The sequence below is a fragment of the Chamaea fasciata genome, unplaced genomic scaffold (genome assembly GCF_029207755.1).
Source record: "Chamaea fasciata isolate MVZ Bird 193981 ecotype frontalis unplaced genomic scaffold, bChaFas1.0.hap1 SCAF_37, whole genome shotgun sequence".
In the NCBI taxonomy this organism is placed as follows: Eukaryota; Metazoa; Chordata; class Aves; order Passeriformes; family Sylviidae; genus Chamaea; species Chamaea fasciata.
The window spans coordinates 287,751-315,331 of NW_027094122.1; the positions used below are offsets into that span (position 1 = coordinate 287,751).

The 27,581-nt window shown below is 42.9% G+C and overlaps 1 pseudogene; it reads right to left on the bottom strand.

Moving 5' to 3' along the window:
- Positions 1-2,144: 2,144 nt before the first annotated feature.
- LOC136303554 (class I histocompatibility antigen, F10 alpha chain-like) overlaps positions 2,145-27,581 on the bottom strand; it is a 64,733-nt pseudogene continuing 39,296 nt past the window's right edge.

Sequence of the window (27,581 nt, forward strand, 5' to 3'; positions counted from 1 at the left end):
ATTCCCAACCAGTTGGCTTTCCAAGCCCGGGAAATGCAAACTCACCATAAAAGGGAGCTTGGAACAATAAATTGTGGCTGTTGGTCAGAACTCAAGAAGATACTGTGTGGTGTGTCTGTCTCCAACCCACCAGCCTCGTGTTCCACTATGTCTAAATCTATGTTTCTATCTATATCTCTATCTTTATATGTGAAACAATAATAATAATGTGCAGTAATGCTGACAATACTGATTTGCCACCTTTGGCTGCTCAGGGATGTGACACTAAATACCCTACAGAAAAGCATTGGCCACGACTCAAATGTCAGCGCTAAACTTTGTGAGACTGCTTGCAAGGAATAAAGGAGGAAGGGATGAAATTGGCGATTTTTATGGGGTTTGCTGATACTGTGGTGTGGAATGCTTTGTCTGTTACTGTGAAAATACAGTGATTTGGACTGCTGGTGTTTTCATGTACCAGACTATTCACAAGCTGCAGGATCATCAAACAGACAAAGGGGCAGTTGAAGGAGCAGGTGAAAAAATGAGGAGATGGGAACCTGTCCTGATGGAGAACCCATCCCACAGATGTTCTCCATACCCTTAACGATGGACCCAGTGGGGAAATGGAAACCTCTGGATGTGCACAGCTGCGCCCAGTTTGCGAATACAACCGTGCACAGTGAGACTTTGACTTCTGGGGAAATTGTTCTGGGTGTGATGGCCCCTGACAGGGCCACCCCAGAGGCTGCAGGGCTTGACCTTCATGCGTTAGAATTAATTAGGACAAATCAGAAGCAAATGAGAGTTATCAATACAGGAATAGGAACTCAGATTTCTCCAGGACACTGGAGGTTTGAGAACTGCTCACTGGAGCTTGGCCTTGAAAAGCGTTGATGTCATGGGAGAAGGAATTGATGCAGATTGTCAAGGAGAAATCAAAGTCATCCTTTGAAACAATAGTGAACAGAGTGGATTATTTAAGCCTATGGCGTGGCAGCAATTACTGATATTGCAGTTTGAAAAACAGTTGTGAAGAGAGGAGATCCACAGTGTCACTGCGGTCCCCTGGCTCCACAAGGCCCTGCAGGCTCCCAGGGCACCTTTGGTTCTATGGGGGCCGCAGGGTTTAGCTGGCGGGCAGGGTCAGCACCAAAGAGACACGCACCAACTTAAGGAAGCCCAACCCCACCGCGGGGGGACCCGCCTCCCGCCGGGGCTCTGCCGGCACCGCCACCGGGACCCCCCAAAAACACCTCCCGGGGACCCCCCATGTCCCCTTGAGGGGCATCTGCGCCTCAGCTCTGGAGCCCTGCCAGATCCAAACATCAAGCTGCCCGGCCCCGACAGAAAAAAGCCCCGGGAGCCATAAATATATTTTCTGTGAGCTCCAAACATCCCTCCCCGCTTCAAAAAAACCGCCCAGGATATTTGGGGCGCGCTCCCCCTCCCCGGTCACCCGCAGGATACGGGGGCGATGGTCCCGGGGCGAAGGAGCTGCAGATCCAGAGAGCAGTGAAGTCACGCAGTGCCTCCTCTGCCGGCTCCAGCTCCTCCATCCCTCCTCTTCCTCCTCCTCTGTCCCTCCTCCTCCTCCTCCTCCTCCTCCGTCCGTGCGGCCGCGGGCCGGGAGCTCTCGGGTGAGCGGGGCCGGGCCGGGACACGATGGGAAAGGGGTGGGTCACCCCCAAACCGAGCTGGGGGCAGCGGAGGTTTGGGGGAACAATGGGAAAGGGGTGAGAGGGGGGGATAGGGGGAGGTGGGACAGCGGGAAGGGAGTTCCCAGTCGGGGTCCCCCAGTAAACCCCAGGACTCCCAAGCCCTGTCCCAGCGCCCACAGTTCCCTCCACAGCCCCGGCTGAGTGGGGGGCTCAGCCCAGGACCCGTCATTGTCTGGGGCTCCCTCGAGTGCAGCAAATGGGAGAGTGCCCCCCAGGGTGGATTTTTGGGGGTCTCCCCACCATCACGGCTTTAAGAACCCCCGACAGTCAGGCGCCGCTTTAACTCCCCTTGACAGGGCGACACCACTCCCGTTGATTCCGGTAGTGGAGCCCCCATGGGGGGTTTGGGGGTCCCGGGAGGGTTTGGGGGTCCCGGGGGGGTCTGGGGCTACCTGGGTGATGCCGATGGTGGTGATGAGGACCCCGTGCCAAGTATAAACCTTCTCAAGGGGGCTTGGGGGCGTGTTGGGAGGTCCCATGGGAATTTTGATGTCCTGAGAGGGTTTAGGGGGTTCGTACGGGTCGTTTGCAATCTTGGGGAGTTTTTGGAGGGTCCCAGGGATGTTTTTGGGGTTCCAGGGCAGGTTGGGGTGTCACGGGGAGGTTGGAGGTTCCCAGGGAGGGGCTGGGGGGTACCTGGGCAGGGCAGGTGACAGAGCTGGGACCCCGTGCCGGGTCCGAACCTTCTCACTGGGCAGCGTCAGCGTGTTCAGGGAGATCCTGGGGGACCCCGAGGGTCACCCCAATTCCCAGGGGACCCAAAATACTAAGGGCTCCCCTGAACTCCCTCACCCCTGGATCTGCTGCAGGCAGGGGGACACCAGCACTCGGCCCCTGCCCCCACTATCATGGGGGGGCTGTGGAAGAAACCAGGGGGGCACAGACAGGTCAGGGTGGAACCCCAGAGTCCTGGAGGAGGGGACATGGGGACAATCCCAGGAATCCCCGTGAGGGGCTTAGGGGGGACCCAGGAGGATTTGGGGGCGGACTGGTGGGGTCATGGGGGGATTTCCAGGAGTCTTGGGAGGGGGGGAAGAACAGGGTGAGCCCCCAGGATGGGTTTGGGCAGAACCGGATTGGAGCTTCCAGACGCTGAATCCGATGAGGAGAATGACCACGATGGCAGCGATGACGGACACAGCGACCACCAGGGTGAGATTCCTGCTGGATTCCGGCTCTGGGAAGCACGGGATGGTGAGGAGGGGCAGGGGAACCTCCATCCCACTGCGCCACATTCCCAAACTCCCAGTTACCACATTCCACATTCCCCGCCTCAGCCCAGGAGAAGATGCCGGGCTCCGGCATTCCGGGATGCTCCACCCGGCACCGGTGCTGCTCCCGCTCCTCCGGCAGCGCCTCGATCCTGGCCCGGGGGGGGAAGGCGCCGTCACTGTTGGGAATGATCCCGGATTTCATCCCCCTTCATCCAGCTGATCCCCGTGGTGCTGGGGTAACATCTGTACGTGTGGCAGGACAACATCGGGATTCTGTGTTCCCCTTTTCCGGACACATGGACATCAGGGGGTTCTGGAATGGGATAACAGTGAGATGCATCCATGGAATTCCACGGCAATGGGATGGCAGTGAGGTCCACCTACAGAATTCCCATCAGCATGGTAGAGCAGCAGGATCCATCCGTGGAAGTCCCATGGGAATGGGATGACTGAGATCCATGGATGGAATTTCCATGGGAGTTCCCATGTTCCCAGATTTAGCCCTCGCAAATCCCGCATTTCCAAATCTCATATTCCCACGGGAAATGTGCCCTCTCCACCTTTACTCCAGTGCCTCCCGCCCATATCTGGCACATTTCTGGAGACATTCCAGGCAGGTGTGTCCCAGGGGATTTGTTAATTCCTCAGCCTGGATCTCATCATGTTCCCAGCGCCTGTTGGTGACCTGGGCAGCGCCGTCGGCCACCACGAATCCCCCGGATCCCAGCTGGAAGGAGAGGAATTCCCGCCCGTCGGAGCCGAGCCGATCGGCATTGTGCAGGTTGCATTGTGATTTTTGTGTAGCATGAGGTGATGTTGAAAACAGCAGTTGGAATACAGTTTGCAAAGGCAAAACTGTGGTCTTAGAACTGTCAAACAGTATAGAATTCCTTCAATATCTTTATCCCCTATAAAGTTAAGGTGTGGTATTCAGTGAAGTTAGTGGGAATTGGAGGATTTACTACTGTTCATTCTCGTGCCTATTGCTATTAGAAGAATAATGAGATTTTAGTAAATCAAAACGTAGTTTTCATTCAGTTTGGACTTGGATACGTAAATTACTCATGTTGGAAAAAAATGGATTAGAGATTGTAAATGTTTAGAAGCTGTAGCGTATTCCCTGCTTTGGCTATAAGTAAGGAATATCACACACAGAATGAATTATTCTGAATGCCCGTTGGAGGCCTTCGGAGTTAACCTTACAGGTCTCATGGTATCAAAACTGGGAGGAACTATCCTGTATCTTTTCGTTTAACTGTTGTTCTTTAGATCTTTATTATTATGGATTACTCAAATAATCCACAGGAATAATAGAATAGGCATGACGATAGGATGATATGGCAGTGTATCTTTTTTTGATAATTATTTAATTATGCTCCATGACTTGAGAAAGGAAAATATTTAAATTATCAATCATATTCTTGAACTAAATCTTAATATCAATACAGAAGGTTACACGATTTCAAATGTATAACCTTTGACTGTGTGTTAAAAATACATTGATTATAAGTATATGAAAATATTCCAATGACAATCACCATGGTAATTGTAGTTTATGAAGTCAGTCTTTTGGAGTGGATAAATTAAGCAAGCAGAGAAAAACTCATGAGGAAGCATTCACAGAATGCAGAAATTGTGCCTAATGTGAAGTCAACAATTATAGGCCCTATCCTTTCTCTACTTAATAATGTTAAATAAGGCAAAAAGTTAAACCCAAGCATGATAATATAGCCCAAAATTGATCTAATTAAATATTCTGAGGATAAATTAGAAGGTGGGTTCAGTGGCACTCAAACTGGCACCAAGCAAACTAATAACACGGCCAAAACCTCTGGGGAGAGTAGTGAAAGGCCCCAAGGTTTTTTGTGGAGAGTTGCAATGAAAAGTGTGTTTACAAACTTCAGTCTCATGTTGGCAGCTGCTCTAATTCTCTAGACTCCATCCATTTCCCCCGTGCAGTGTTTTGGTGGACGCATGGTTATCATCTAAATAATCTTGGACTTCCTCCTAATTGTTCTGACTTTTTTTCTGTGTGAGAGAGACAGTTCTGGGCCAGGCATTGTTTGCCTTGCTCTGGTTTTCATGGCTCTGCTCTAGTACCTTTATGTGGTGTCCACTATAGCCAGAAGATCAGGGAAATGTCTTCTTTTTGGCAGTATTTCCTGGAGTGAATGTCTGTCATACATTGGTCGGGCAGAGCTGGAATTTATAAGACAGGATAGCCCACTTGGTTTGCCTAGTAGCTTGGAAGATAATAAAGGTGATGAACAAATCCCCAGTAATTCTAAATGGAGTTACCTGGATATACGAACTCTAAATGGAGTTACCTGGATATCCTGAGATGAGAACAAGTCCGAGGGGTTCAAGAAGAGACTGTAGGAAAAGCTCTTGAATGTTGACCTCTTAGATGTTGATGTGAAATGAGGAGACAGGGGAAGGAGGCAGCTCTTAGGAACAGAATTATTCCTTTTATCCTCTCTATGCCTGTTTAAGTACTGCCTTCCCTTAGGGGGATAACTCAAGCAAACACCTGTTGGATGCCATTGTGTTTTCAGGGATGATTTAGGGATGGCTGCCCATTTCTAGTGATCCTGTTCAGAAGTAGTTTAAAATGTACAGTAGTGTAGGCAGAAAGTCAAGCTAGAGCTGCTGTGGCAGTGCTTCCATCATCTGTCAGCATCCTGAGTGTTGTGAGCTAAACCTGAAATTTGATTTGAACTGCCTGATATCTGCCAAGGGGCAGGATATCATTGCTGGAGAGAAATCCTCTCATCTTCCGCGACTCCATCCCCAGTCAGATGGAAGAACAGGTTGGTATCCAGAGGTGAATGGCACTGGACCTTTACGGGGCACAGAAATCATCCATATCCCCGTGCTTTTAAGGAAAAGGATTCTGAGCAGAGGGCCCTTTGGCTCTGCGGCAGAAACTGCTTGGAAAAAGTTGCTTTAATAATAAGATTCTGACTGAAGAGTTTTGCAGAGGATGGTTTGCTTATGGAAATGGTCAAGCGGTCGTTCTGGTATTTGGACACCAGGTTACAAAAAGAGGAAAACTACTGTATCGGTATACACGAAGTGAATGAAAAAGTAGATTAAAGGAAAAGTTCAGAAGCCAAAGCTGGAGAGAGGTTCAGAGTAACCCAAAATTGCCATCCAAGATCTTGGGGAGGAGGGTTGTAACCTTTCTGAGGTATTACTGTGCGTGTACTCCCTAACGAATACATTGGGTGTGTTAGACCAAAGCAGACAATTAATTTTTAACACAGAAGGACTTTGAGGACAACTCTGACACCCAGAGGAAAGAAAAGGCTTAATGGAAAGTTTCCATCTTCGAATCACTGCTAAAGTAGAAGTGCTGTTTTGTTAGTGGAAAATGTCAGTGAAATTTAAAATAATTGTGTATTCCTGAGAGGTGATTTACTACAGTAAATCCCCTTTGTGGAATAGTTAAGTCACAATTGAAATTTGGTGCTGTGCAGTAGTCCATTGTTCTGGTACTGAAACTCTTTAGGGAACAGTCCCCATAAGGGGCAATGATTTGCTGGTGGCCAAGAAATGTATTTTCTGTATGATCCAGGTGGAGAAGTAAAGGAAGAAATGCTGTGAAATAGACACATTTTTTGTACACCTGAAAAGAGACTTGGATGTGATATGCAGGCAGATATCAGCTTTAAATTCGATGTAGTCAATGTTAATGGTATTAACATAGAGATCTTTATCAGCAGAGGTGTATTCAGGCTTCTTCTATTTTCCTGTCCATTTGCTTCAGTGTAGCAGTGTGAGATGAAAGCCCAAGGCTTTGCAGACTGGCTCCTCATTTGTGCCCCTGTTTGAGGCAGGGAACAGGTAGACCTGAGAAACAGTGAGAATGCCAGCACAGGGGCTCCTGCTGCACGTGCTGATGCGTCCCTTGTGTGGGATGGAGAGTGCCCACTTGGTTTGAGGATTTGCTTCCAGGCACCTGATTTCTCTGAGATGGTGTCATTTTCTCTGTAAATGTGCCTCTATGGCTGTAGCTGCCAACAGTTTAGTCTGAACAGTATTCATCGGTTTGATTGTTTCCTGCTCCCTCTGACTTTGTGGTGCACAAGTCGACCTAAATGTCTCAATAATGAATTATTGCTGGGTAATTAATCAGCTTCCCCTGCTTTAGACAGTTGCCTCCTAGAACTTACCATTATTCACCTCCATCAGCCAAGACATACAGACATTAATTGCCTCATGATATTGTCAGGAAGATGTCAGGTAGTACTGACAGGGTGTGAGGGCATCTCTTTGATCTAAGCAAATTTTGTTAGTGTTTTGCCCCTAATCTCATTCTACACATTTATCTTGCCAGTGCCACGAGCTGGACTGAGGACACATCATCAGGGTGCAGTCAGGAGCAATCTGTCCAAATGAACAGTGATTTCAGATTTGCAGTGGGAAGTGAGTAATTCCCCAGCAGGTAAGTCACAAAACCAGTTACTGACAGCTGGGACAGTGGAAATTCTCCTTGCAGTGGCCTTGTTTTAAACACCAAGATGAAAATATAATGCATGCTTAGAAGGTGCAAACAATGTCTAGTCTCATTTCACTCAGTGAAATTTGCTCAGCTTCATCTTGGAGCACTGGAGATATTTTAGTATTTCAAAGTGTATCAAACTATTTGCCCAGTATTTGGAAAAGCTACTCAGATTTAGTGGAAATGTTTCTATTTCAGACCCAAACCACTTTGATATTTGTTAATTTTATTAGTGTATTGAAGTTCATTGACACTGGGAAAAGTGATCCTGTTTCTTCAATTGATAACACCACAGGAATTGCCTTTTTATTAATCTTTATTTGGGTGCCTCCCTGTCCCTATGGAACAATGGGGTTGAAGATGCAGTGAGGTAGAACACTGGAAGGAAAAGGCCAGGCTAAATATTCCTTGAAATAAATAGGTCTCTTTCCCTTGACTTCAAAGGAAAAAAAAACCCAACCTAATTAAATACAATTAAAGGGGAAGAGGAAAAAACTGAGAACCTTTGATTTGAACACACTTTGGAGCAGAGCATGGAGAGATAGGAGAATGATCTCTGTGAGATGAATAAGTTGCCTCTCCTGCTGCATTTGTTTTGGGGTGGGTGAATCATTTCTTGAGGATTCTGTTTTTAAAAGTTGGATTTGACTTGGTTGATATTCCTTTCAGCATCTAGATTTTCTATTTTGGCTTGTATTTTTCATACAAGAACCATGTTGTTAGAGCAGATAGCTGGTCCTGCAGTACAGGCAGATCTCATAAGGGTAGGAGGATAAGGAAATACACCGGAAAGGACAATATTGAAGATTTTATCAAGTTTGACCTCCTGGCAGTTGAAGCAAGTTGACCCTCAAGGTCTTGTGGGAGCTGTTTCAAGTGAAGAGAGCACGAGTCACAAACACAGTGAAGTTCTCTGACTGATTCTAAACAGGGTAAAGAATTAGCCCCTTCACCATCACGCCTGGATTTTTACCTGGGGAGAATGTCTATGGAAAAAGATTGTGGCTGTTGTGAAGGAATAATGTCCAAGGCAGCCGAAAATCTGCGTTGGCTGATGTGTTGTGTGTCCTCCCTCCTCCCAGTGTTTTCAATCACTGTGTCAGAGCCTTTCCTGGCATGTGAGACATTCCTTGAAGTGTTGAAATGGTTCCTTGGGACTCCCTCACTCTTGGCAAAAAAAGTAGGAGGAGGAAGGACAAATCTCACTCCCTCCGCTTCCAAGGAGTGTATATTGTGTGCTGTATACTCCCTTGGGGTGTTTGCCACCTTTCCTGAGGGTGATCTTGTAGGATTTGTTGCAAACTTATTCACAAGAAATGTTGTGTGTACCTATTAGAGTTTTAGAGTGAGTTAGGGATTTGGCAAAGGTGAATTGTTTAAGTTGAAAATAATTTTTGGGTGTAACAGATCAACCCCTGCATACTACAGATAAAAATACTTGCAAGAACCTTTCCCTTTTTCATTTATCATTATGCACACTGCTTCACTGGAAAAGGCCTCACAGGATGTGTTTGGAGAGGAGCCTGCTTTTCCATTAAACAACAAGGAATATTTGACTTTTGAAAGAAAGAGACAAAAACATGCCATTTTTTTTAATGGCACGTTCTTAGTTATCAGATTAACAACATTTTTGGAGGGGTATTCAAGCAAGTATTAAGCGTAAAACATACAAATAAACGTACTCTTACTTTCAGCAATCCTTTAAGAACTAGAGACTTCTCTTAAAGCAGGATCCCTTTCCTTCTGGGTGGATCACCTTTAGGTATTCCTCCAAACAAGCTGCAGCTGTCCCATGTGACACTGGCAGGGGCAGCTCTGGGCCGTGGTGCTTCCCCAGGAGTTTTTGGCGGCTGACTCTTGCTTAGGTAATTTAGTAATTGTGCTGCCACCTTCGGGATCCCCAAAAGGTCTGTCTCCCGCATGCCTGCATGTTGCAAGACTCTATTTCATTTCCATATGTTCCTCTTTTCTGTGCACGATTGGTCTTTGGACAGATAGAGGAGGGGTTTTAGCACCTGTTAATGAATTAATTAAATGGTGGATGTACTGATGTCATCTCTACAAAATGATTCTGTTAGATACTTTGGAGACTTCTGTTTTGCTTGTGTGATCTTTACTATTTGAGGGAAACTTTGAAACTCCTGATGGGCCTTGAGTGATTTTTACTTCTTGGACAGATCGTGCTTCTCTTGTCTTTCTACTTGTTGTCCCCTTAATTTTAGCCCCTAGAGGGCTAAACTTTACAGTTTCATTAAATAAATCATAAATACTTCAGTTTATAAATAATATAGATGTTCATTGTATATTTTTATATAATTTAATTTTGTCCCCTACAGGGCTAAAATTTGGAGGGTGAGTGCTGCTCTTCAGGAAAACCTGGTGATGGAACAAATGAGGCACAGCTGACATCAGTCAAGGTTTCAGTTAGACAGAGTGGAAACTCTGCAGTTGGACCAAGTGCCTTCATCAGAGCAGCAAGTTCCAGAGCTCCTTCACTGTGGCACCTTCGGGCTTGGTGGTAGGAGAACCTGACACAGTGAGTGTAAAGCAACGACACCTGGGCTTGCAGAGTCTGTGGGTGAGTAAAATCTGGTCTAAGTTCTGTTGTTTTACAGAAGAAAAATGTTGTAGCTGATCTGTCAAACACAGTGGACTCAAAGTGAGAGCCTGGCAGTGACTCTGTAAGAAGAAATGGTTTCTAAAACAGGGTAAAAAAGTGGGAGCTGGCTGCTGAAGATTGATAGCAGAGATTTTTTTTGGCTTGGTTGTCGCACTAGTGATTCCACGTGGTATATTTTGATGCTTTTCAGTTTAGATTGCTATACGAGTATGAAGTTTGTCTTGTCCTCTCTTTGTTGGGCAGCTTTATGGCCGTGATACTCAGGAAATGATGAGCTTTCTTTATGTTGATTTATACTGTTGGCTGGGGTTTATTTGTGGGGTTTTTTTCTGCTTGTGGTCTCAACCATTAACAAACAAACATGTGCTGGACTTCTGCTTTGTGCATAAACCTCCAAAGTGGAAAAAGGCCTTTGATATTTCCTGTATTTCTGTTATAAAGTAGCTATAAGTGGTACAGTTTTGGGGGTGGGTGACTCACTTCTTGAGGATTTTATTTTTAGAAGTTGGATTTGACTTTGTTGATATTCCTTTCAGCATCTAGATTTTCTATTTGGGCATGTATTTTCCACGTTGACTTGAATGATCATAGTGTCAAAAAGTCAAGATGCTGTTGTAGAAGTGAGAAGTTTGCCTGAGTACTGGATTCCAGGGAGGAGAAATAGAAGAAAATAAGTAAATACTGTTGCAGTTTGTCTATTTGAAAGCTCTATTTAATATATTTTTTACCGTGTTGCTTGCTGAGTTTAATCAGAGTCCGAATAGATTACGAACCTTCTCTCCAGTTTTAGGAAGCTTGGAGATGGCAATTTCAAGATTACCTCATCTTGTTGGCGTGGTTTCTTTCTAGGAAGGTTAAATGGTACCTCAGAATCTACTTTGTTTTTCCAGAAGCATCAGTACTTCATGGTATTGTGGAAAAGTTCAAGTCATTACCGTGCCAACCCGTCACAGTTATTTTTTTGGCAAAATGAATCCATACCAACCAATGGTTTCAATCGATTTCTTATGCAGATTCTGCAGTAGATGTGCAGATCTGTTGATTAGCTCAGCCTGTTGGAAGAGTGGGGTCTGCCCCATTTGTTGTCCTTGGGGACAGTCGTGGCTGGGTTATTGCTGTGGGCCTGTCAGCTCACAAGGAAATGCCCTTCAGCTCTTACCCTGACTCAGATCAGCATGAGGAACATCATGACATTATAGTTATTTTTTTAAAATGTTTTTCATGTATTTGTCAACTTGTACTGCTGCTGCATAAATTCATTAGGAGTCTTTGTGGAGTGCTGAGCAGGGTTGTGGTAAATGAGTTTTGCAGGTGTGGACTGGTGGAATTGCAGTTTGCCCTGCAGTGTGTTTTAGTCTCTTTTGTGAGTGTTTCCCCACCCCTCACCTGGCTGTAAGATGTATAAGTGCCTAAGTGAGCAGTTATTTACCTGTGGCAAGTCTGTTGTACCTAAACGCAGGAAATTGTACACCTCCTGGCCCTATTTACCTTGATCTTATTCCATAAAATCTTCATGCTGATAATCTGCGCAGCTCAGAGGCACTGAAAGATGATCTGCCAAAAGAGAGAATACTTGCTCTGAACTCTGTGGCGGCCCTCAGGAGTCATTCTGATTGATGTCTAGGGATTTCCCAAGGACTGGACATGCTTGATCTTGAGCTTGTAATTAATTGTCAGAGCTGCTCTCAGCTTTAGAAATGGGTTTCTACTAACTGGCCCAAAATAGCAATGTTGGGCTTTGAAACTGTTGCCGTTTATGTGTGAAATCAGTTGCACCAAGAGCATGTTGTTTTCATGAGTAACAAAAAGGATCCTGTTCTGTAATGTCATCCCATCTGTTAGAAAATGTTAGCACCTCTCATTTCACAAGGCTTTTTTTTTTGTACACGGCAAGGATGCATTAAATTTAGTCACGTGCAGAAAGAAATCTGCACCTGGATACTCCTTGTAAAGGCACTAGATATGTGTGATTTCTCTGTATTTTAACACTTATTTGAATACAATAGATGAAGCTGGTCAGATGATGAAAGGGCTCTTGGGCTATTGAAAGCCCTCTTGCCAGCTCATCTCTCCTACTGTCAGTGTATGCCTGATAGTTAATAATAGCTTGAAACTGGTATAGTTTCAAGCTATTTTTTGCCCATTTCCCTCTTGGTTGCCATCAAAAGAACAGGTTCTATTAGGGGAGCCTTTCTTCCTGTAAGTAAATCGATGTTTAGTGAAGAGAAAATGCATGGCAGTGGTGGAAACTTAGCAGAGCTTCCTGCTCCTGCTGCACTGCTCATCATCCCATTTATCTATGGGGAAGGAGGGCAGTGTCTCTCTTTAGGATATCATGCCCTGACTCGGGGAGATTTACCTGGTGGTCCCACCCCAGAATGGTCCATAGGAAGCCAGGCAGGCTGCCAATTTCTTGCTTAGACCGAGGAATCTAAGGGACTAAAACCAGGAGAATATGTTCTGCCTGTGTTACATGATAGACATGAGCAATGTGTTATCACAGAGATGTGACAGGGACCTCGTTAGGCCCAGCAGGTGTTTTAGTCCTGGCTCTCCTACTCTGAATGTGAGAGCTGGAAACATGCTGGCAGTGTAGTGCACATCCTCAGAGGACGGAAGGTAATTTGACAGCTCACTTCAACCCTCTTCAATAATGTTGACTCTTCTGGCATCAGTTTGTTGAGAATGTGGCTTCTCATGTGGAAAACCGAGACTTCTTGTAGTAAAAATAAGGATTTCTTTTCCTGATTTGGTTTTCTTTTTTTTCTGGCTTAGGTTAGAAGAGAGAAATATTTGAATGTAGCATTGACGTGTTTAATTTCTAAGCTTTATTTGGAGACTTTGAAATAGTGAAAATACGTAAGCATTATTGAAGGAATAAAGTGTTCTTGTTTGATGCATTCGACTGTTCTTTTCTTTCTGAGAATCTGTGTTTTTAGAGATACCGGGCAGTACTTTTTCCTTTAGCAGTACCAGAGTCCTGCTGTCTGTCTCAAGAGAAGGCAGAAAAGGTCAGATAAGAACTGTTTAGATAAGATAGGTGGCATTTCTGTCAGTTCTCAATAGCCGCCGGTGAACCAGATGAGGAGCTGCACAAAACTGAAAACAAACAAGTAATGTTGCTCTGTCCCTGTCCCCCAAGTCCAAAAAATCCTCTCAATGCCCTCAAGCTGCTGTCTTTGTGAAGGGCATCTTTTCTCTTGAGTGCAAGTTTAGAAAATGTTTTGTTGTGCTGGTTATGTTAATTAAAGCGATGTTTGTTTTCCAAGACAGCGATTCAGAGGGCTGTCCTGCTCTGCATAATTACCTGTCACAGCAAAGAGAATATATTAAGATGGGAAACAGATTGGTGTAAAATTCTGTCTTATCTGCAAGGTATATCAGCAGTGTATTTCATAGAGCTTGATTGTATCCAAGATTCCAGGGGGCTCCTGGTGTCAGGTGAGAATCCTTCTTTATGGAAAGCACTTGCTCTTTTCCTATTGATATTGGTGAGCCAAAGAAACTGTTTTTTGCTGCTTCTTGTAGCAAACCGAGTGGGAAATGTGAGCTGTAACAGCACTGCCTAAGCCTCTCTGGCAGCCTCATGCAGTAGCCTGCTTTTAATATTGGTTGGTAAGATGACAGCACTTTGCTGCCCGTCTGTGAGGTATCCATGTAAGGTGGGTTATCTTTGCTCAGGTGCCTGGAGACTTGTTCTTACAAGAGATACAAACAATGCATTCCAGAATTTAGCACATCTGGGACATTTTCTCTTGCTCTTGGAGAAAAAGGTCAAATGCTCCACAGCCTGTTTCTCTTAAATAGCAGAAAATCCCAGCATGGATTGAAGATTTGACCCCATTAAAATACATCAGATCTAACATAGCTGTGTGGTTTTAGCTGTGTACATAAATACAGAACTGCAGATGAATATTTAAGCACTCCTAGTGTAAATAGAAATACGCAGATGCACATGCTAGGCATCCTCATGCATGCCTACAGCTGCAGAGAAAATGTACAGCAGGCAAAGGACTTTCTGATCCAATGAAATGAATGGCTTTATCAAGATCTTAGTTCCTCATTAAAAGTACTGAGAAGTAGAACTTGTATGAAAGACTAAAGCTGGGATTTCAGATTAATGTGTGTGGATAGTCAAGATGAACTCAATTCTGAAACGTAGGAGTGTCTATGGAGATCTGTTGAACTGTGTTCATATATATCACTGTTTCTTCTTGTCCCAAGTTTGTTTTTTTTTTTTTTTTTTTTAATTTGGGTTTGCCATTGTGCAGTTTTAGGAAGGTTAATATTTAGTGCAATTTAGAAGTCCTAAAGAAAGCAAGCGTTTTAATACAAGACATTTCTCCCATTGTTTTAAGAGGAAAAAATGATCTTGTGTCAATGGTATGGACTCTTATCCTCCTGCTTCAGTATTCAATTATTTTGATTCTTCTAAATTTTCAGCATCATGTGCACATGAAATTGGCCTCTTAAGTGATAGATTTTTTTTGAAGGTTTGCTCAATTGTGCTTTCAGATTTTTCATTCACCTTCTGGTGGCTTGGCTGGGTCTGCATACACAAGTGCGTGAACTGAACTATCATTAGCAAGTGGTGGTTCAGTTTTTCCTCTTCTACTCTTTGTGGCCTCTAAGTTTTTCTTGTCTGCTGTCTTTGCAAACCAGTTTTTCTGCAGGGTCACTTTAAATCACTTGGTGTAACAAACCTGAGTATGACAAATGTGTGCATGAGGGAATGTGTCTTGCTTTTTGTGGCCATCAAAATAGGTTTCACATGGTAGAAATTTGATAGTATATCTACAGTTCTCCAATCTTGCTTTTGCCAGTGTCCTTGAGTTCAGTTTTTTAACAGTCACAATGAGTTACTGACTAGCTGGCATTGAAAAAATTTGACTTTACCCTCAGGGGCCACTGTAGGCTTTGTTCTGATAAATACTTGTCCAAACATCCCCATTATTTTTTCTTCAAGACAGAAAAATGTGACACAGGGTGCTGTGCCTGTTATCTCCCACCTAGACTTGTTTGGTTTTTTTGTTTTTTGTTTTTTTGTTTTTTGTTTTTTTTCCTTTGAGAGAAACTTCAACCTTTTTATTCATTGACCTGGTGAATACTTTATCAATGTATTAAGGTCCTTTTATTAGTGTGGATTTTTTTTAAAGTTTAAAATAAAAATCAGGGAAATATTCCAATTGTCTGATTTATATGGTTGGTTCTACTCCAGAAGAAAGCTTAATTGTTGAAATATTTCTGAGTTCCTGTGTTCTGATTTCTTGAGTAGTCTGTGCTAAGTGTTGAGCAGAAGCTTGCAGAAGAGCTGCAGGATTGAAGGAGAGCAGAAGTGACACAAAGTAAAGCTGTCTTGGGGAATCTTATGGAGGTTAAGCAAGTGCAGCAGGATTTGAGCAATGCTGCTTAGTCCACTTGTTCATGTGTGGATGCCAGGGTGGAGGAGGCTGGAACTGGGAGCCAAGATCGCTTAGAGGTGTGTCTGTGAGAGAAGCCAACTGCAATCTGCTGGTTTCTGGTGACTTTAGAGGTACCTGTCCAGTGTTAGTCCTGTCTCCTACTGGAGCAAACTATTGATCATCTGGCCTAAACTGTTGCTGCTTTAAAGAACTTCCCCAAACTTTAGGGAATAGTGGGACTGTCATTAAGAAAGAGATACAATTCCAAGCACTTTCTCTTGGTTTTAAATGCTGACTTCATGGGGTTTTTCCCCTAAGAGTAGGAGAGCTTCATGTAAGTCTTGAAACTGCTGGTGGTTGATAGGCTTTTATTTATTTAATCAGGGCAGTGCATGTTACAGAACTGACAGCAAAGGGATCAGGGCTGGAAATACTTTTTACTAGACATCGACATGCTGCTGTGCTGTTGGGAGAAAGTGGAGATTGCTTTGCCAGCACCATCTGGGAGCCTCTGCTTGGCTGTATGGTAGGCAGACCTTTTGTGAATCAGAGGAGAATTGCCTTTGGAATAAAGCCTCTTGGTGGCAGGTTTTTTAATCTGCTGCACTGACAGAATTGCTCCATCTTGTCCTCTTACTGCAAGCGTGTGTGCCAAATCTGCCTGAAGGGCTCTGTATCCAGGAGAGAAGGAAATGGTGATGCCTCTGAAAGGTGCTTGCCTTCTTTTGAGAGACCAAATAAACTTTTGGTGGCTTTGTGGGGCTGCAGCCGGCACCCTTGGGTTATATATTCTTCTTATATAAACGTAGTACACACTTTAAATTTATTGTTGGAGGAAAGAATAGAAGTGTTGGCTGTGACTTGCAGAGGCAAACAGCATATGCTGTGTGTATAATTGTCAGTTTCCTTAAAAATAATGTTTCAGAGTCTGTGTCTCCTCAAGATGGTGGCAGAGATACCAGAGTGCCCCTGGTGGGCTTCAGGGGTGGAGGGATGGATGCAGCGTTTGCCTGTGGAAAAGGTGGGGTGGCGAATATATCGAGTTGTATGAAATGGCATTTACAGAACTTGCAAATAAGAGCTTCAGCTGTTCAAGCTTCCTGCCCTGAAGTGTTTGTGATTTAGTCTCTCCTCTCTGAAGAGCACCTAGGTAGGTTTTTTTGGTTTTTTTCCCCTGTGTGGGGCAAGGTGGAGAAGAAAGAAGCAGGTATGAAGAGAGCAAATTGAACAGCCAATATTGCCAACAGCCAGTAACATCTTCAAAGTTTACCTGCAGCTTGTAAATTAAAAATGCCAACTCTTCCTTGTGCTGAAGTCAAGCAAGCAGCCACCAAGCATACACCTGGTGAGTGCAAGGAGAGATGGCAGACATTTTAACTGGTACCTTTTTCCAGAGATCTTGAATTAATGTACTTCCTTGAATGATCCAGGAGTATTTGTCCACAAGTCCTGAAGGCCATCTGCAGTTGCTTAAAGTATTTCCAGTGTTTTTCTTTACTGCAGCTCCAAGTTGGTTGGAACCAGTATTCTATCTGCCTTTGGAAAACATGTAGTAGATTCCAGCAGAAATGAAATTTCTCTATGGAAATACGAGTGAGGAAATTGAGGCAAGCCGATTCAATTGTGATTGAAGTTCAGTCACAATTTGAGCAATGAGCAATGAGCAACACCCTGGAACGTTCACATCTAAGTAGCATCTGATCTTGTAGGGCTTGGTAACGTGTTAGGGAAGATTTGAGTGGAATCCAGGTATTTTTGGGCAGTGACATCATTCTGAGGGAGTTTTGGATTCTCTTAGGCACCAGTAGTACCCTAGTACAGCTCCTGCAGGCAGTGGTCTTGTTTCAAATACATCAGAACTTCATTTGCTTTACTGAATATGGAGCAATGTGGTATGAGGAGAAGTGGGTGCAGTTTGAAATAGAATTCCCGTGTTTGTGGAATTTAGGCGTTATGCTGGGGAAGAGCCACCAAAAGAACTGTTAGACAAACAATGAAAATAGGCAATAAGGTGTGGATTTTTGGTGTAGCTTGTCTCCCTGTTGAGCCAAAGAAATATTTCCGGATAATGTAGAAAGGGGCGATGATCTTGCTGCTGAACCACTCTGCCTGCAACAGCCTTCAGGGCACAATGCTGAGCCAGATCATCAGTGCCATTTTGTAGCCTGTGACTGATAATCCAGGTTTCTTCTTTTCAAGGGATTGCTGAAGAAAGCGTGCCTGAATTCCTTTAAGTATTTGTGGTGACCAGTAGTTAAACAGGAGAGTGCGCACTTACAGACGTGTCAGTTGGAAAACTCCATATTAAGGAAGGTGAAAATGACTTTAAATACAAATATGGAACTTGGACGTTGACAGAAGTGCTGTAAAAAGCATTAAATGTTGGGAGCGTTTAGAAGACATGAAGGCATCAGGGGTAAGGAGCAGTGGGAAATGTCCCTGTGGCTCGTGAGAGCACCTTGTGAATGGGCAGGAATATTTAGAGCATGACTGAACATCATGAATGATGGGAAGGCATTGTATCCTGGGTGCTTTGTTTCAATAGCCACAAGAACACGATCAGTACTAAGGAAATATTCCAGTGAAAGCACTGCTGGAATAGTTTCAGAAAGTAATAGTCAGAACAGAGGATCTTGTAACCTTTCAAATCCTGTTTTGTTGTATGACACTTCTTTGGATGGGAATGTTTTAAAATTGCTCTTAAGTACACAAAGATAACAAAACCTATCCAAACAAGCAAACTCCATGTACGTTTAAAAAAAAAAAAAACCAAACCAAAAACCTATGAATAGAAGCCTCCCATCAAAGGGGTGAAAATATTAGGACGAAGAATTCCCCCATGTAGAATAGCATTTCCAGGAACAAGAACTAATTGCTTAGAGCACCAAACAAATAATTTGTTTGTAGACAGAATCCAGAAATGCAGATCATTGTGTGCTATATCTTTGAAGCTGAGCGATATTTTCTTCTGATCATTACAAGCATATACACAAGCTATTTATACAGCTGGTACTAATGACTTAAACTTGTGATCAGTCAGACTTCTTTGGCAGTGTATCTGGTTTAAGGATAAATGAGCACAGGTGGTTGCAGAGTTAGAGCTGAAGAAGCAGAGCATTAGTAAGTGTTTGGCTGATCTTGATTGAGCCACAGTCAAGAGCAAAAGACCCCTATGAGCAATTACAGACCTATTGTTTCATAATTTATAATCACTCAACTGATTCGAATTTGATGGGCAGCTACTCTGACAACTTGTGTTTTGCTTTTCTTATTGCTTTTTCTGGTTTCTCTAACTCTGAAATGATACAAGTTAGGAGGGCAAAGTAGTTCCTGTCAGTTCTGTTAAAAGGTTGTTCCACTTGACAGTTACGTACTATTTTTCTGTCTTTGAAATCTTGGCTGAATGGATTATGGAATCACCGTTACGTATCAGTCATCAAGTTAGGATATTTTTACGTTTCTTTATTCGTCTTTGTGCTGTAAAATAAGCAACTCAACGTAAAAACTAGTGATGAGGAAGAGTTGCTCAGTTATGGTAACCTACACTTTTTCCCTTCAATCCCTGTTTGTCTTTCATTGCAGTGACTCTCAGTATTGTTTCCAATAATCCTCTTTCCAATGGCAGAATAATGTTTTTAGTCTGAATACAATTCTTGCTATCATGTTTGATCAGGGATAGGCCTCCTGTTATTCTCCATGACCAACCACATTCTGCCCAAAAGATGTGTTGAAAATGTGCACTTTTTTGTGTGTTGGGCATAAAAAAACCCCCAACCGAACATTTGTTAATCTTTGTGCTTTATGGGAACAGGTTCCTCCGTTGTCCTTAATAGTTGTGATGGAATGACCAAGCAGATTGTGGGTAAAGATACTTTTGGGTTGAGGTGGTTACACAATTAAATGAATAAAAGGTGATATTTCTGCATTGCCAATACGTCAAAAGCTTAGAGCTTTTGTAGTAGAATTTTAATGAAATCCATAAGACACTCTCGGCTGACTTAACAAAGCCAAAATTATGCATCACCACTACTTCTGTCCATTGAAGTATTATAAAAAATGTAAAAAGAAAGTCATCACTATCATTCAGAATGCTATGAATAGAAATTGGACAATAACCTGGCTGGTGTAAGCATTTATAGTTCTAAGAGAGCAGAAATAAATCTAAATCCTCTTACAGGTTTAATGACCAGGCAAATATAGGGTAAAGGAAAACTTTGAAAGTTGTCGTAAGTTGAGTTTTGTTGCGTCTTTTTAGTTCTTGAATATCTTTTAAAGAAAGTCAAATCTCAGAGCTCTGAGACCACCTGTAGCTACAAAGCCTTGAATCCTGTTTGCTGACTCCCAAATTCAAATCTCAACTTTGTGTGGACTGCCTGAAGCCACGAATGACACAGTGAGAGCATTCAGGCTCAAATACTGTCTGCTTTTCTCTAGCTCTAGGGGCAGATTAGGCAGCACTTCAAGTCATTTCTCTGGTTTCAGTCCTTCCACTCTTGTAAAATTGACTCTCCATGCAAGTTGGCCACTTTGTTAATGACTGTATTGGAGTTCAGGCTGTCTTGTGGCAGTAATGAATGATAGTATCTTCAGAGCATGAGCAATAAGTTTTTTTCTTCATCTTTTAAGTGTTTCAGAAAACATGCTGATTGAAATAAGCTCGTTGCCATCAGTGAGACAAGAGAGAGAGTGGTATGCTTGCAAAAGAAAACAGTGCTCCAATTTTGTACTGTTCAGTAGGTGTTCTCGGCAATTCCCTTCTTCCGAGTGGCCAAGGATCAGAAGAGAGCTCCTGACCTTGTGCAGTTTTGCAATTCATAGATGTCCAGCATGATTTAGGATTTTGGAATTAAATGGCTTGAGTTTGCTAAGTTGTAATTGAGCTGTTGAATTTCATTCATGAAACATAGTCTGGTCAAACAACTGACCCGTATTTTGGTTGGTTATTTGCTGTTCTGAAAAATAACCTGCCTTGTGAAATGGAAAATTGAGGTCAAGCCTTTCATGCGCCTCATTCAAAGGAGCTTTTCGCTCAAAGTCACTTGAATTGAGCCATGTCTTGGTACTGTGGGCAGTTTGTCTAGAGCTAAGGATTATGGTTTATTGTCTTTGAAATCTATTTTTCTGTTAAATTCTCAATGAATACCCTCATCTGAAAGTAGATGTAGTGGTGGTATTTAGCGTTAAATTCCTACTTCTTGCTCAAAAGGTCTGTCTGAACTTCTCTGTCTGGTATTGACAAAGTTTGCCTTTTTGTCTGAAAAGATCCTTCATGGCATTCGGTTAGCTCTTGTCTCTGCCCCATCCCAATATAAGGGTGCAAAAACCTGTCTGCCACATCACCTCTTAGGAGGTCGGGGAGAGCTTTTAGGGATGTGTTTCTCCTCCCTTGTAGTACTGTAGTGAGAACAGTCTTTCATGTTTGGCGTCATTGCAAGGAGATCCTCTTTTGGGTAGGTTGTACAACGTGTAAAACCTTTCACTTGCGAGTGTAATAACTATGGTAAGGAAAGAGCAGTGAAAGGCAGCCCTGTTCAGTTCATGTCCCGGTCAGCACTGACAGTTGTGCTTCATGCAGATTCTCACTGGGCTGATGGGCTTTGGTACCAAAGCACTGGGTCTCTCATCCTTACGCTATTGATGGTGTGACTGAACTGCTCCCTGCTCTGGCTGTGCAGTTTGCTTTCTTGACAAATATCCCCTGCTCAGGAGAATGGGCACTTCTGAGGGAGCTGCTGCTGACAAAATAACTTCAGTTGCTTATCCTTTTGAAGTAAGGTTTCTTGAGAACCTCAAGGAAACAGTCTGTTTAACTTTTACCTCTTTGCAGACAGTAATGTTTAGTGGAGAGAAGTATTTCAGCCAGATGCCCAAGTGGTAGTAGTAGTTTAGGCTGTAAATTGATAAAAGTCACACCAAACCATGTGCTCTGTGTTGGTAACATCAATACCCTTGCTGGTTTCTAAAAAGTATTTGTATTTCTGCATAAAGAAAGAGCTTCTATGAAAGTTGACTCAGCTGCTTTAGAAATCTTGCTTTGCTTCCTCTGGATTCACCGTGTGTTTTAGAAGCTCTTAGGAAGGGACATGGTACAATCTGGTCACGCTCGTAAATAATTTGTAAATATACTTCAGGTATAGAAGCTGGAGAATCATTTCCCTCTTTGGAGAGTGCATCTGATTTTGTATCAGGAGGTGAAAATGATCTGATGAGTGTGTTACTTATATTAAAAGGAAGTGTGCTGCCCTGTAGTGGAAAGATGGCTGTTCAAACGTCTGAAGAGCAGCCTTTCAAATGTTTGGAAAGTAAGATAAAGCAATTTTACAGAGATTTATGCACCTTGAGAAAAAGTAGATGTTGAAAAAGTACCATTAATATTCTATTACCTAGTAATCAGCAGTCATGCGGTAGAAAACCAATTTGTGATGCATTTTGTGGTCACAATTTTTGCAAATGAGCCTTCAGTAGCAGAGCTAGATATAAACCATTTCTGTCAGTGTCTTGGAATTGAGCTTTGTGAAGTTTTATCTGTGGTGGGTTTTGTTACTGTTTTCTTACTTCCTCTGGCAACTTTTGTAAATTTGTGATACTCTAAAAGAAAGCACAGTTATCCCTGTGTTTTCAAATGGACCAAGAGGCTTTTCGTTCATCTTTGAAAGGGTTACAGTAAAATGAATTTGATTGACTCTTTCAGGGTTTTTTTTGTATGCACAATTCAGCAAAAAAAATGTCTTGGTAATGAATTGCTGTTTCTGATCCACAGGCTGTTTTTCTCCAGTCAGACAGTGGTTCAATACCTGCTTTAGATGTTTACAGATCAGTATATTAATGACACTCAGCTGTGCATTTATTCTCACTGGAGCAGTGCCCATTCCTACAGAAATGCCAAGGAGAAACACCCAGCACAGAGCAAGCAAGACCAAAGGTCAGTGGTCAGAAAGGGGGGAACGCTTGAGAAACTGCTTAAAGCTTTCTCTCCGGTCCCTTAAAGTGTGGGAGTGCCTTCCTGTCCTTTCCCAAATTCCTTGGTGCTTCAGGCATTATTGAAATCACTGATTTGGGTTTCGTGGTGAGTGATGGATTTAAACCTCCTGCAAACTAAACCTAAATGTCAGTCTGGGATAATGCAGAGAACAAAGCAAGTAAATTGTGGGGACAGCCTCAAATTGCTGATGTCCGCCAACAGAACTTGTCAGAGGGAAAATGTTAATTACTTAAAAAATTTAGTAATTCTAAAAGCATAAAGGAGAAGCTGTTTTCAGAACGGATTAAGCCGGTCTTTGAGATAGGACAATTACTAGGATGCTCAACAAAACCAGCATTTGAAAGAATTGTTTGACGTAGCAATGGCACTTAGGGTAGAATGCAGTTTTCTCTCATTCTGACAGTATACTGGATGTAGGAGGAACAGTGAAATTAAATATGGAAAAATTTAAGTTAGTCACCTTAGCAAAGACAGTTTTCTGCACCCAAACAGAGGAATTTGTAATTCTGCATGGAATCCATGAGGGACTTTGCTCCCAGTACTTCCCCTTCTTAAAATGGGCGCAGATATCAGGTAATATGGGCGTTTTAAACACTGGCTGGGTAAATCATCACACTCTACACAGAGCAGCTCCTGTGCATCAGCTGCCTCATGGGAAGGGTCCCTGAGCAGCCACTGGCCTTTGTTCCTCACAGTTTGTGCTGTGGAGCTGCCGATGTGCAGATACACTTGTCTGGTTTTCTGTGAAATTCTTACAAACGTGGATCCCAGTGAGTTTGGATTACAAAAATAACTCGTTCCTTAAGCCATGTTGCAACTGATTTTAAACCTAACTGCTACCCTACATTGACATGTTTGTAAGGCAGCTGTATAGAGTACACTGAACAAGCAGAAAGGACATCCAAGTGCAGAATTGCCGTTGTTATGCCCCATGTCATCCATGTTCACGTGCACAAACATAGTGTACAGCAGGTAATTTTCCATCTTGCTTTCCTGTGGTCTGTAAAAATCTTACAGTTTCTGGTTGGGACTGAGACATTTGAAAGCATACATGTGGTTAGTGGAAATGATCGGCAGCTTTAATGATTAAGCCACTCGGATACTTGCTGGCTGGCAAACTCACTAACATTTTATAACCAGTTTTAGTCCACTCCTCTTTAAGGGAGTTGGGAGGGAGAGTAAAATTCAGGTGTATATTTTTTAAGGACAAATAACTGATTAATAGGGAAGTTCAGTCAGGAGCTTGAGAGAATTGCTCACCTACAGTTAAATTAGTTCAATGTGATGCGTAAAGCTTCATATGCAGTGAACGTCTTCTACCAACACCAAACCAGGAGTGTTTCAGCTGGAGTATGAAACAGCTGAGTTACAATTATGTGCTGGTAAATTAGTGTCTCATCTTCAAAAAAAGAGCTTTTGTTAGTTATTTATTGGTAATACTTGGATGCTGTGCCACCCTGAAGTTGTGACACAATTTGGAAATCGATCCTTAGTGGACCTAGAGGTAGAACAGACTGCATGAGTTGTAGGACATGGCTGTGATTGAACTGAAGGGGGGGCAGTTTTTAGTGTAGCTTAATGACACCCGCAGTTCTTGGGTTTGGTAAAAACACACAGGTACAGATAAGCCCTTTTCTTAAGTAACTGCAAATTGCATAAATCTACATCTCCGAGTCTGCTGTATTGTCCTACCACTTGTAACTTTAGGCTTGAAATAACAAGTATTTGTGAAATGGATTTAGAAAAGTTGCCTTATCACTGAATTTATATATATATTTTTTCTCAAAGCCTTTGACCTTTGGCATTGATATTTTCTCACAGGGGAAGGTGTTTCCAGTAGGCAGTGCTGGTGTGGCTGTGCATGCGGGTGTGTGCACACAGCCTGGTGTGGACCCTTGTTTGTTTTGCAGGTGTCCTGTTAGCTTGGCTGTTTCCTTCTCCTTCAGCTGTAGGACAGGATTTTCTCGTTGGCTTGTTCCCTCCTTAAACTGTCTTTCTCCCTGCTCTGAGGTGTTGCTGTGCTGCAGTCTCCTTGTGACGTTTAACAGGCTGTAATTAGCCCAGACACAGGAGTCGGGGTTGTCTGGGGCAGCATGATTCCAGTGATGAAAAGGCATAATAATAATTCCCCCTCAGTTCACTTGCACTTGGTGCTGTTTGATCCTGCGACTCAATCAGGAGTGGACAACATAGCTGTATTTTCTGCTCACTTTGCCTGATAGTGACTGATCTGATTTCCCCCATGTCTGTAATTAATTTTCCCACAGAAGTATGCTTAGGTTTATGGCTTAGATAATAAGTGCTGGTGACTTGTGCTACTGTCTACATGTTTTAATCCTTTGCCACGTCTAGATGGACTAAACAAATGCATAGTTGTTGCCCTGCTGTAATGATTACTGTGGTGAAGACTTTTTTTTTTAAATTTTTATACGCTGCTGTTTATTTTGCAAGAAGTTATTGAATTACTCCTCCAGAAGGCTACTAAAGTAAGAGGTTTATGGCTTTTATTGTCCTTCTGTTATATCAGCAGTTAATGGACAAGTAGGTAGAAAGTACTGAAAATTTGGGTTCTACTGTAAAAATGGCATCAAACCCAGTCTTTCCTGGATACAATTATTGAGGTGTATAGTCCTGTGTAAAAAAATCCCAAGCATTAAAACCTGAAGCAAAATCCCCCAAGTCACGAGTCGATATCGAAGATAGAAGGCAATTAATATTTGGGAGAGCCAGTGAATGCAGCACGATGAGCGTGACAAAATGTCCTGGGAGTTGGGTGTGTGTAAGAGCCAAATCTGTGCCATTGGTTTATACTCCGAGTTTTCTGGATGAACTGGAAAGAAAGGCAGTATTGTTGTTGGGACATGTAAATTGCTGTATTATTTCATTTCTCTCCAAGGGAAAACTTGTCTCTTCAGGAATTTCCCATCCAGTATTTACAGCTGATTCTATCACTTCTGAGTAAAGTTACTTTTCAAATTGTCTTCTTAGTAAATCTTTTTTAAAAAGTTGACTTTTTGCTAGAGTAGTTCAAAATGTAATGCTGTTTTGTGTGGTCAAAGATCGTTATGCTTGTTCTGGAAATTGTTTCATTTCCAAGGAAAACTTGTTGTAGGAGAATTTGAGTGAAATGATTATTTCAAGCTACTTGTCACAAGAAGAATTAGCTAGAGATTAACCTGTTGGAGCAGGACATTTTTTTCTCTCAACTTCCATTTAGACTTCAATTTTATTATCCCTTTTTTTGGCATGGGTTTGTTTTCTTGTGTGCTTGCAGATAATAGTGACATCTGACTTCTCTCAAGACGCTTAACCTGCTGTGTTAGAAGGAAAGAGAAATCTCTCCTGTTTCCATCAATCTTGTATGGCTGATGAAGAAAAAACAGTGGCTATGCTATATTAGGGGGATGTATTTTTGTTATGCTGTTTCGTTGCTGGACTCGTGTCCGTGTTGCAATGTAGTTGTGAAAGAAAGATATATTTATCTTTCAAATAAAGAACTTTTAATATGCTGAAGGAAAAGTGAATTCTCATGCTAGGTCATATCTGTTTACCAGGGATAATTTGGTTGGTAGAAATCCTGAAGACTGATTATGTGGCTCCTCTAACTGCCAGTGGGTTTCTGGACCTTGTCCTGTGAACAAGGTAAAGCTGAGGATGCCCTGGTATATCTGAAATGCCACTGAAACTTAACAGGCTTCAGTCACAGCATTTAGGAGTTGAAGGGAGTTACTTCTTTCCTAAAATGCCCTGTTCCATTTTACAAGTGGCACAAAGCATGAGCGAGGCCAGGTCTGCTAAAAAACCACCGTACTTAAAACTCTAGCAAGACCAAGTTCCTTTGCAAGTGAAGTTCTTGTATGTGGTACCAAGACCTGCATTTACATGCTTAGAAAAAATCCTTTTTTAAAATTTATTTTTCTGTGTTTAGAAACTACCCTTGTTTTGCCACCCTAGTCAACGTAGAAGAGTGTTTTGTGGGCTAGGTGATTTTGTTATCAAAATCTCATGTTATTGTTTTAAATGTGTTGTATTGAACAAAATGAAGCACCTGGCTTTCAGCAGTGATTTAAATAACAATTAGTATATATAAAGAACATTCCTTAAAATGCCTCCCTGAAAGTAGATGCTCATAAATATTGAGGGAGACCTTACACCCTTTGTGATTAAGCGGTGCTGAAATTATTTCAAAAACTAAAGTTTTGAAATGCTGCTGTAATTAATGATTAATAGGGAGCTTAAATTCAGCTAAGTACCTGCCTGAGAAGTGCCAGTGCTGCTTGGTTTTCTGTGTTTGCCTCTCCTAGCAATGCTTTTTGTGTTCACGTCGAAAGTGGAGGCAAACAGTTTACAGATAAAATGGAGCATCCTCCATAAAACTGCAGCACTGGGGAGATGTCAGGATACATCCAGGTTGGAAACAAGCCCTTGACTGTTAACAGGAACAAACAAAGCGTGTGACTCATGCCGTGCAGCTGGCGAGGCGGCTCGGAGACTGTGCAGTGATTCTCCCAGCCCCGGTAGCTCTGGCAGCAGGGCTGCAGCACATTGTTGGTGTGGATTTCCTGCAGGGCCATGTTTCTGTTGGAGGCGGTGCACAAGCTGCTGTGTGGACATCAAATTATTCTACTGGTTTGAGGATTAATGAGGTTAAATTAGCTCAGTCGTTGACTGCACGTTTTGTTGAGGTTCAAGCTGTCCAGGGTGCTGCAGTTAATAGGAGCAGCCCAGAATGCTGCCGGTTAAATGTGAGTTACTCACCAGGGATCCAGAGTTCATTATTGGAAGGAATAGGACAACTTTACTCCTGAAGAAGTTCAACTGGTTGGGAATACTCTTTCCTGTGTTGTTTGAGAGGCAGAACTGGAGAGAGCATCATTGATCAGCAGCACAGCAGGACACCTTGACGATAGGTTTAGGGTGGATGTATTGCTCTCTTTATACCTGTTGTACAGATAGAAGTATTGGTGATAAACTAAACTCCTTTGGGCCTTTGATTTGCATAAAAATGATGTCCCGTTCACTAATGAAAAAATTATTTGCAGCTAGAGGGAAGTGAAGAGCTTGGAATGAGTATCTCTGCTTAAAAACCAAACCAAGGTAAAGGCAGCCAACTGAAGTGTCTGTCGGAAGAGTTGGGCCCTGTTTGGGAACACCTGGAA